Source organism: Antechinus flavipes, chromosome 1, assembly GCF_016432865.1.
Source record: "Antechinus flavipes isolate AdamAnt ecotype Samford, QLD, Australia chromosome 1, AdamAnt_v2, whole genome shotgun sequence".
In the NCBI taxonomy this organism is placed as follows: domain Eukaryota; kingdom Metazoa; phylum Chordata; class Mammalia; order Dasyuromorphia; family Dasyuridae; genus Antechinus; species Antechinus flavipes.
Window position 1 is genome coordinate 591,660,411 of NC_067398.1, and position 10,742 is coordinate 591,671,152.

General features: G+C 35.6%; 1 pseudogene; it reads left to right on the forward strand.

Moving 5' to 3' along the window:
• The first annotated feature begins 1,259 nt into the window (after positions 1 to 1,259).
• On the forward strand, positions 1,260 to 1,847 carry LOC127547582 (60S ribosomal protein L12-like; annotated as a pseudogene).
• Positions 1,848 to 10,742: the final 8,895 nt, after the last annotated feature.

Consider the following 10,742-nt stretch of genomic DNA (forward strand, 5'->3'; position numbering starts at 1 on the left):
ACTACCAAACAGAAAGGTTTATAGAGCTGTTGTGCTGACTTCACTTCTATAGGCCTGTAAAACATGGACATTATACTAACACCATGCCAGAAAATTAAATCACTTTCATTTGAATTTGTTTAGAAAGATTCTGAAGATTATATGGAGGGATAAGATAGCATAATTGAGTTCTTTCTCAAACTAAACTGACAAGCTCTCCAACACTATCATAGAAATCACAACTCCATTAGGTTGTCTACATGTTTGAATGTCTAACAAACATTTGCCAAAAAACACTTGATTATTTTATAGAAAAACTCCACAAAGCAAATTACTTGATGGTCAGAAAAACAACAACAACAACAACAACAATATAAAGGCATTCTTAACCTCTCTCTTAAGAACTTTAGAACTAATTGCATGACATGGGAGACACTGACACAGGACCACCCAGCATGTCATACGCTTCAGAGAAAGTGCTGTTATATGAGCAAAGCAAAAGTAAAGTAGCTCAAAGAAAACAAAAGATATGCAAAGTTACAGAATTCACCCCCAAAGGTTTATATGTACTATTTGTGTTCTGACCTATAGTAGAGTCTTCTGAGGTTATATTTGTCTGATCAGCCACAGTCAGATACATTGAAACTTTACTCTCACATAGAGGTACTATTTTGATTCTCTTCTGGAATGAAGGATAACAATCAATCAACCAATCAACCAACCAAGATTATGGCAAAGAGTTGTAAAATAAGTCATGAGATTCACTGGAGTCCACTAGAATGCTCAGTTGGCACTAAAGAGAAGGTGGAATAATAAAAAAATGGTAGGTGAAACAATGGCATAGAGGATTATACCTTGAAGCAGGAATAATAATAATAATAATAACAATAGCAATTAATGATTATATAGCACTTACTATGGGCCAGGCATTTTACTAAGAGTTTTACAATTGGTACAATTTGATCACATCAACCCTGGGACATCAATGCTGTTTTTAATCTTCACTTTGCAGATGGGAAAATTGAGGTAAATAGCAGTAACTTGCCAGGGTCACATGATTAGTATGTGTTTCAGACCATATTTGTCTCATCTCAGTATTTCTGATTCTAGGTCACTACTCTATTTATTGTACCACCTAATCCCACGTACTGATTAGAGTTCAAATTTGACTTCATTTACTAGCTGTGTAGCCATGGGAAATAACTTAACCTGTTTGCTTCAGTTCTTTCAACTATAAAATCAGGACAATAGATTTTGAATGCCAGCTTGTGGTGATAAACATGCAATTTCTTTTGGTTGTCCCAAAATCAGGTTCATGTGACACCAGCAGCCACCCTACAGCATCCAGGCTGAGTCTCCATCTTTGTTGCTGCCATGACCCAAATGAAATTAAAGTCATATTTTAAAATACACTCATGATAGAGTTGGTGCCACAGAAGCTCTGACCTCAAAATTGGTCCCTTGGGTTTGTCTTCTAAAACCTTCTAAAAAGGTTTGTGATGACATTGCTAAGGCATCTGGTGACTGGAAAGGGCTAAAAAGTCACAGTGAAATTTACCATTCAGAACAAACAGGCCCAGATTGAGGTTGTATCTTTTGCCTCGGCCTTCATCATCAAAGCCCTAAAGGAACCTCCTTGGGACAGAAAGAAGCAGAGAATTATTAAACACAGTGGAAACATCAGTTTTGATGAGATTATCAACATTGCTCAACAGGTGAGGCACTGAGACTTGGAAAGAGATATTTCTGGAACAGTTAAAGAGATGTTTGGAACAACCCAGTCAGTGAGCTGCAAGAGTAATGACAGGCATTGTCATGATGTCCTTGATGATATCAATAGTGATGCTGTGCAATGTCCAGTGAGTTAAACACTACAGAGTTTACTATTGTAACAAATTTAACATTTGACAACACTAGCAACAACAAACAACAACAACCACAATAAAATCAGGACAACAAAAGCATATATCTCCTAAAATTCATGTGAAGATCAGATGAATTAATACTTGTAAAAGACTGCAAACATTCAAGTACTCACTTAAAGCTATTCAGGAAATTACTTGCTTTCTATTTATGAGTCTTTCCTAAGAAATCTTTGCTGAGAATCTTTATTTCATATTACAATGAGTACCAAGTTTCCAAGAACAAAATTTAGATATCTATTATTAATCTAAATATTGGAATTTCTATTATTAGATTGACTAATATTGAATGGAATGATCTGACTATACCATTATATATAATAGCTTCCAAAGCAATCCTATAGAGGTACCTTACTCCCCTACTCCATATGCCACCAAAAATATGGTAGAGATTCATATCATTCAGTTTTTGGAATAGATGCCTCATGAGGCCCATTTAACTGTTTCTTACTCACATCTGTATTTCTCTAAATGTCTAAAGCTATGCTCTCATCATAGCATATGGAAATATCCTTCACAACTTCAAATCAAGAATCAACTTCTTCGTTGCTTAGTCTTAGATATTTGCCTGGAACAATACTTGTATTAGAGGCAAGACTTAAACCTCATCCTAACTATTGTCAAGTCTGGATTTCCATCCACTTTGCTATTCTGTGATGTTTCTTTATCTATAATATATGTAATTAACACTCTGGGGAATTTTTCTTTTGTTTTTCTGAATGAATTAAGAAAAATGCAATATTTTTGTGTTATCATAACTCCAAGAGTTAAAATGTATACTATAAATTGTCATGGGTTGTGTATCTAGATTGTCTGGATCATCTTATTAAATACTTCTTTGAAACGGTGGGGTTGTATGCATAAGAATCTGAATTTGTAATCAAAGGACCTAAATTTTAATCTGTGTCCTCATCTGAAATCCCAGCCTTGCCATTTGCCACTCAAGTGGCTGTGAATAAGTCATTTATAAAATCCCTCTGGATTAACTCTTCACTTGCACTATGGTTTAGGTTCTCTGCAGAAGGATCATTCCAGGTTCAAGGTCCTGTGGGATTTCACAATATAAAACTACTTATCACAAGTCCCAACTAGTGTGTTTCTCTTTATATTAGTTAACTAGAGAACACTTACTTCAAACCAAAAGTATTTGCTGAAATAGTTAATTAAACATATCTCCTATAAACCTGTGGAATATTCTACTACATATACCCAGCATCAATAGAATGTATAATGGTCATAAGTAGAGTGAGGCACATACATACACAACTATTTTGGCAAGTTATTTGTGAAAAGAAGTGATGATACATTACTTCTGATGCTATGGGCCTACAGTGATACCTTTACATTGTCTTTGTAAACTTTGGGCTTTCAAACCCTGATAGATGTTTCAATAGTTGTCACGATGTTGGACATTGTTACAGGACTTGTTTACTATCTCCACTGTCTCCCACTTCAAGCTCAGTTGAAATCCTGTCATGCTGACATGCTATTTTAGAATCAAACCCCATGCCCCAAAACCAGGATGAATTTCACGTCTTAGATCTACTAAACTGCAGGCACTGGATTCACAATGCCTCTTACCAACTTGATTTCACATCTGGAGTCCCTCTACTAAATGCTTCCTTGTGTTTTGACTGCAAAATGCGATTGCCATTTGGGAAGAAGGGTGAGAAATCCCCTTCTCTCCCTTTCTGTGCTCTATCTAAGGTAAAAGTTAAAGAACACATTCTTTCCTCAGAACTTCCTATTGCTTTTTGAAAGCCACTGAGGGAGTACCTAATCCTCAATCACCTTCATCCAATAGTAATGGCCTTGTAATGTTATCAATTTAGTCATACTCTGTTGTCAGATTGTTTAGGTAAACCATATATACCCTGGGCAAACTCCTGAAAACTTCCTTAAATGTACTTACCTACTCTGAATTTTTTCTCCTCATTTCTAAGATGAGGAATTTGGAGTAGTTGATATCTAAAATCCCTTCTAATTTTTTATATTTCTATGCTGCTTTTCATGATTAAAATAACTATTTTCCCTATCCAGCTTTCCCCTGCCCCAGTTCCATTTCAATTTCAATATGCAATGTAGAAATATTAATTCATTGATGCCACTAGATCAACCTCATGGTACTCAATACCAGCATTCAGGAAGGGAAAATATCTATTGAATAACTTAATATGAGTAACTCTTTCACCATGTATGAGCAGTAATCATCTGATTATTTATACCTCCCAATAGAACTTGAGCCACCAATTTTTACCGACATCTATGTGGTAATTAATCTTTAAAACACCACAAGTTTAAGTGCCTGGGATCTCCAAGAAGGTGTAATTATTTTGCATTCCTTAGTTACAGTGTGATTATTTGGGGATGACTGAACTGCCAGTTTCTCTGAGGCTGAGTCCACAGAGCATCCAGAAATCCATGATGAAGCTCAATTTGTCTTTCTGAATTTTTGCCTGCCTGGCAAGTCACCTGGACATTGTACACAAAAAAGCTTTTGTTTCTGAGAGATGGACAAAGCCTTTGATAATATGTTCAAGGGTCATTTCAAGTTTGGTTTGATATTGATCCTCACAGAAGAAAGATTTGAGACCAGAGTTGTTAACTTTTGACAGAAAACTGGCCTGTCCCTGTCACCATGTATTGTTTATTACATTGTAAAATTCAATTCAGGCTAGGTTTGTTTATGCTGACTGCTATCCTAGATCCTCCTGGTAGCAGCTCTCTTTTATAATGAGCATCACCATTGTCACTGAGAATAATGTAGGGGGAACCCACGTTCTGGTCCCCAGTGATTTCTAATGTGTTGATGGGGAACCAGGTGTCTCCTTTCCAACCAAAATTTATAGGATTTGAAAGCAGAATAGCATCACTGATCACAGTGCCTCACATTAGGCAGTATCAGAAGGAAGAGCTAAACCTAAACAGAAATTAAAGGTTTCAGAGCCATTTTATTAACATGAAATATCCATCCCTTCATGTGATTCAATTAAAAAAACATCAATAAAAATCTAATTTCAAAAGTCACAAATGGAGTATCCCCATCTCGCACATGCCACAGATAGGAAACTGCTCAGCCACCTCAAACTCATCGCCAGCTTTAATAAGTATTCAGAAATTATACCGAGACTTCAAAAGAAATTGTAAGGAATTGTTAGCAGGTTTATTAATGTTTTATGTTTTATTAAAAGTTGGGGTGTACATTTCACAATGAGCAACATCAAAAATCAGACTTTCTGCCTGTAATTCTGCTTTCCTCCTGTCTTTCTGCCTTTGGGATTCACTCCTCTCCTTTCATCGGCTGCCATTTGCAGCAGCATGCAGTAATTTCATGGCTCATTGCTAGCGCTGAAAACCTTTGAAACCACAAATGCTAACCTACCTGGCCTGCAGCCATTTAGGAAGAGATTAATTTAGCAAACAGAAGCAAAACACTTTCTACTTCTAGCCTGTGCATAATTTCACTTCTATCTATATTTATTTTACAGTGAGCAGCGTAATGACAATTTCAGTAATTGCAACTCTATAAAAATTTGCCTACCTAGCTTATCTCCTTATCACAAGGCTGTGAGTCAGTCAGATTGGGGGTGGTAGGGGGAGAAACATCTAATGGAATGGTTCAAGTTACCTACCAAAAATGTGGACCTTGTGTAAAAACTTAACCGAAGCCTGAACCTATTCATGCTCTTATCAGTTGAACAGCAAAGTCTTTCTGATGTTTTGATTGGGGCACATTTGTGCCTCTTTAATTCTCTGTGATGGATGGGGACCCTGTCCTCAACAAACAGGCACTTGGAAGACTGAAGGTGCCAGCCCATTCCTGCTGACTTTGTGTTGATATGACTGTTAGGGTGCTGTTGAGCAATCTGAACAGCATAGAAAGGCCATCTGGGGCAAATTTCAGCAATTGGGCTTGGAAAGATATCAAGGTCTAAATTAGCCTGCAAACTGTTAGCAAAAAATAAAAAGTTTTATTGTTTTTCTTCTCCCTTAAGAACTACAATATTGAAATAAACACCAATATTACCTGCTGTCTATAAGCCAGCATCTTTTCCCAGAAGGGATTTTTTTTTTTTTGTCTTTGTTGGTTGTTGTCGCCTGTGTCTTTTATTTATTCGTCCAGGCCTAAAAGAAAAATTATTCGGTAGAAAATGAACCTAGAGAGAAATAATGAATCCAGCCCAATACTATTTAAGAATTAAGAGAAAGTGTAATGAAAGTTGACATCATCTAATAGATCAGACAAAATCATTTAAGTGATTCAACCAATAAGAGTCATTGGACAAATAAAATCCTGGAAGGCATTTGGCCTGAAGCTGCTTCTGTCAATCACGGTTGGGCCAGCTATGCATTTGGGGATTTGGGAGGAGAAGATTCACAGATATATGCTAAAAATTAAAACAAGTTTCATTCCCCTATGTGACTCCTCTCTCAGGGTAGTAGACAAGGTATTCCTTCCTTCTAAGGAAATATAAGGTTTTGTGTTTTGAGTCAAAATTTAGGCTGATTGGATATTGGAGGCTTCAGTTTTAGTTTCTCTTCAGGGATTACCTTTCTGCAGAAAGAATAGCATTTTGGTGTCATTGAACGACCTTGTCATACACAGCAGTTGTATCAGTCACTAGAAAAAGGATTATGCAGTAGTCCTGCTAACCATCATGGGCTCTAAGAACAAATGATTTGAGTGAAACTGGATGGTTTAGTAAAAAAAAGAAGCCAAAGCTATGCATAAGGTATTTCTATTTGGATACTATGTCTTTTTCAATTTTATATGTTACTTGTTCCGAAACAATTGCAACTGAACATAATTCTTTACTTGCTTTGCACAGATTTGAATACTTTGTACCCTATAAAGGAAAGTCTGTGACATTAAACTTGTTTATGCACTGTTTTTATATTAGCTGATTCATCTAAGCATACAGATACACAGACGGCAGTGGGATGACTGGCCAACCCACACAGATGTACCCCTCCAATCTGGCATCCCCTAACATTCATAAAATATGTCAACACAGCTTGGATTTTTTCCACGGTTTATGTTATACTATTGGTGTTCATACCACACTGGCAAAATATTTCATGTTGAAATTTGTCCCTAGTTGTAAAAAAGAAAAAGTGAATTCCCTCCACATTTTAGGCCACTTGTAACAGTATTTGGACAGTATCCTTATGAAATAGTATGCACTCAAGTCAACAGAAACACAACATGAAATCATATTTGTGGATCTGGATTTTCAATATAAATGACTATTCTTTCTTTTAATATTTGAAAATAATTATACTGAATGATCCACTTCTTCAACAGTAATACTTCCCTCATTATTATCCAAAAAATCCCAAAGATCCCCTAATGTGGGTGTGATCACTGTTGTAGGTGATCTATTAGAATAATTATATAGAGAAGGAAAAATGTTTAATAAATGATGACATCAAGAGCATGTGATTTTTCTGAAGGACAGCAATTTAATAAATTTCTGACTGAGTTAGTCCTTCTGGGAGAAGAATAAGGAAGGACTAGCCAGTCCAAGATCACAAGGCCCTAAGAAGAATGATAACTAGGAACTTTTTGTCTATTAAGGAAATTCAATTTTTTTTTCTTAGCAATCTTGATGGCATACATAATATCCAATGCACCTCTCCCACCCATCCACACACAGTCCAAATCCCTCAATTGCCCAATTCTCCAGAAAAGGTAAAATTTTAAAGTAGGCTATGGGAGAGGACCATCATGTCAAAGGGATTTAAATGACATTGAATTTAAGGAGATTCTGTAACTGTTGGAAAACTGGAACAAGATGAATTTCTGGAGCGATTTAATAATCAAAAAAAAATCTCTAATTGGTTGTCATAAAGTTCTGTGCTTGGTGATATTCATTTCCATATGTTTATCAATGACTTGAATAAATGGATGAGTAGCATGAATACCAAATTTGCATATTATAAAAAGTTGGAATCACTTGCTAATAGGTTAGATGGAGTTAAGATCTCAAAATATGTGAATGGGCTTAATAATGAGCCAAATCACCAAATTTCAAGCTTGGAAGAGATTCTAGAAGCTATGTGGTTAAACCTATAACTAAAAAAGATTCATTCCTATAACATATTTGACAAGAGGTAATCAAGACTTTGTTTAGAACATTTCATTGAATAATAACCTTTTCCTCTAGAGGCAGTCTATTCCATTTTGGGATAAGTGTTCCTTAGATCAATATAAATTTGCTTCTTTGCTACATTCATCCATTGCTGCCAGTTCTACCTAGTAGGTTTTATATAGATCAAGTCTAATTCTCTTCCATGAGTTAGCCATTCAAATATCTAAAGAGAGTTATCAGGCCTCTCTTGAGTCTTTTCTTCTCCTGGCTAAGCAGTCCCAGTGCCTGCCACCAGCTTACATATGGCACCACTGTGCTGACTACTCTCCAGTATTTAACCCTACTGACTCCCAGAATAACAAAATATTTCACATGTAGTCTGATCAGAGGAAATTACTGCAGCATTTTTTTATTTGTAGGAGTTATGCCTCACTTAAACCAAACCATAACCTAATTTCTTTTGTTTATGTATCATATTATGAATAAAGAGATAAATGAAAGTTCTGATATATGACTTTCAGAGATCATATGCACATTTTCAAAATTGGGAAGACTTGGTTATAGCTCCCAAAGTGTAAAGGGATGTCTTAATTTCATTCAAAAGAATTCATACAAAAAACAAAAAGAAAGAAATCCTGGATTTAAATATACTGAATATCATTTGTGACTCAGACATGCAATTGGCATGCATAAAGCCAATGCAATCTGAATCTTCATTAATACAATTCTAGTATATACAAATGGAAGCTAAAGTTCTGTTGTACTCTGGTCTAGTGAGACTACATCTAGAGTAATGTGTTTAATTTGAGCACTAAACTTTAGGATGAGAATTGACAGGCTGAAGAAAGTTCAGATGAGGTTGATTTAGATTAGGGGGAAGACTTAAATTTTATATAAAATGATTTATTCAAGGAATTGGAATATTCTGTACACACACAGACACACACACACACAGACACACATACATATATATATTTAGCTTGTCCCTCCAGTAAAACTTGGATATATGAGATAAACAGAGAAATATTATGATTTGAGACAAGGAAATACTTCTTAACAGTTATCACTGCCCCAAAAGTGAAACGAGCTGCTTTCAGGAGGCAGAATGTTCTCTACCACTCAATGCCTTCAAGGAACAGACGATGGTCATTTTGTGATATTTTATTTTATTATTATTATCATTATTATTTTTGCTGAGGCAATTGGGGTTAAGTGACTTGCCCAGGGTCCCAAAGGTAAGAAGTGTTAAGTATTTGAGACTAGATTTGAATTCAGGTCCACCTGACTTCAGAGCTGGTACTCTATCCATTGCATCACCTACCTGCCCCCATTTTTTGATATTTTAGAGGTGGTACCTACTCAGGTATAGGTTATACTAGAAGTCCTATGAGGTCAATTTAAATTCTAAGATGCTGAGTCTTTGTGATCTTTCTCTCTATTCCTATTTGTTTCTCTATGTCTCTGTTTCTATTTTTCTGTTTCTCTCTGTATCATTCTCTCTTTCTCTTTTTCTCTGTGTGTCTCTGTCTCTTTCTCTTTTCATATCTGTCTCTCTGTCTCTGTTTCTATCTTTCTCTGCCTGTGTTTATCTCTCTATCTCTGTTTGTCTCTCTACACTCTTACAAAAGCCTTCCTTTAAAACTTCAACCACTTGTTCTTCCTGACTTCACTCTTTTTGGAAGTAGCATAATTCAGCCACCCAACTTTGAAATGTTGATATAAACTTTGACTCTTACCACCCTCTTGTGTCTCATCCTTTAATGTATCTGTGATCTCATCAATGTCAGTAATACTTTATTCAGTGCAGAACACAACTAATCCACATCTTCTCATCCTTTTTAATTCTTTTAGTTATTATGCCATAGATTCTTCACATATTTTTTATTCTCGATATGCTAGAAGTTCTACTCTAGGTCTTTTATATTTGGGTATATCAGTGCAGCTTTACTTTATTCATCATTTACTCCATTATCAAATAATCTCATTTTCTGATTGTATATTTCATAAATAATGCTCCTTATATTAATCCTTGCATGTAGGTCATTCTCAGTAGCATTGTACTGATTTTTACACACAACATGAATGTATTACAAGCTTCCTTTAAGTCTGAGTTAAAATCATATCTTTTTTTCAAGAAAATTCCCTTTAATGCTATTGTCTTTCCTCTAAGATAAGCTCCAACTTTCTCTCTTTCTTTCTCCTTTATCCTCTTCCTTCTCCTCCTCCTCCAGTCCATGTGATGCCCTCCCTTTATCTGTCCCAGTGACAGATATAGTTCTCAAGAGTTGCAAATATTAATTTCCCATCTAACAATGGCAATTTAAACTTTCAACAATATATATATATTTCCCCCCTGTTTACCTTTCTATGTTTCTCTTGAGCTCTGTGTTTATAGAATAAATTTTCTGTTTAATTCTGGTTTTTGCAGTAGAAATGAATGAACGTCTCTTACTTCATTGAAGCTCCATCACCTCCCCTGAAAGATGATGCTGACACTTTCTGTTGATTTTGCTTTCATTTTGTTTTTCTTCTCAGGTTTTTTCTTTCTAGATCTTGTGCAACAAGATAACTGTGTGTGTGTGTGTGTGTGTGTATATATATATATATACATATATATATATATACATACACACATATTTAATTTTAAGATATTTAACATCTATTGGACTACCTGCCATCCGGGGTTGGGGGGTGGGGGTGGGGAAGAAAGAAGAATTTTGGAACAGAAAGTTTTGCAAGGATCAATGTT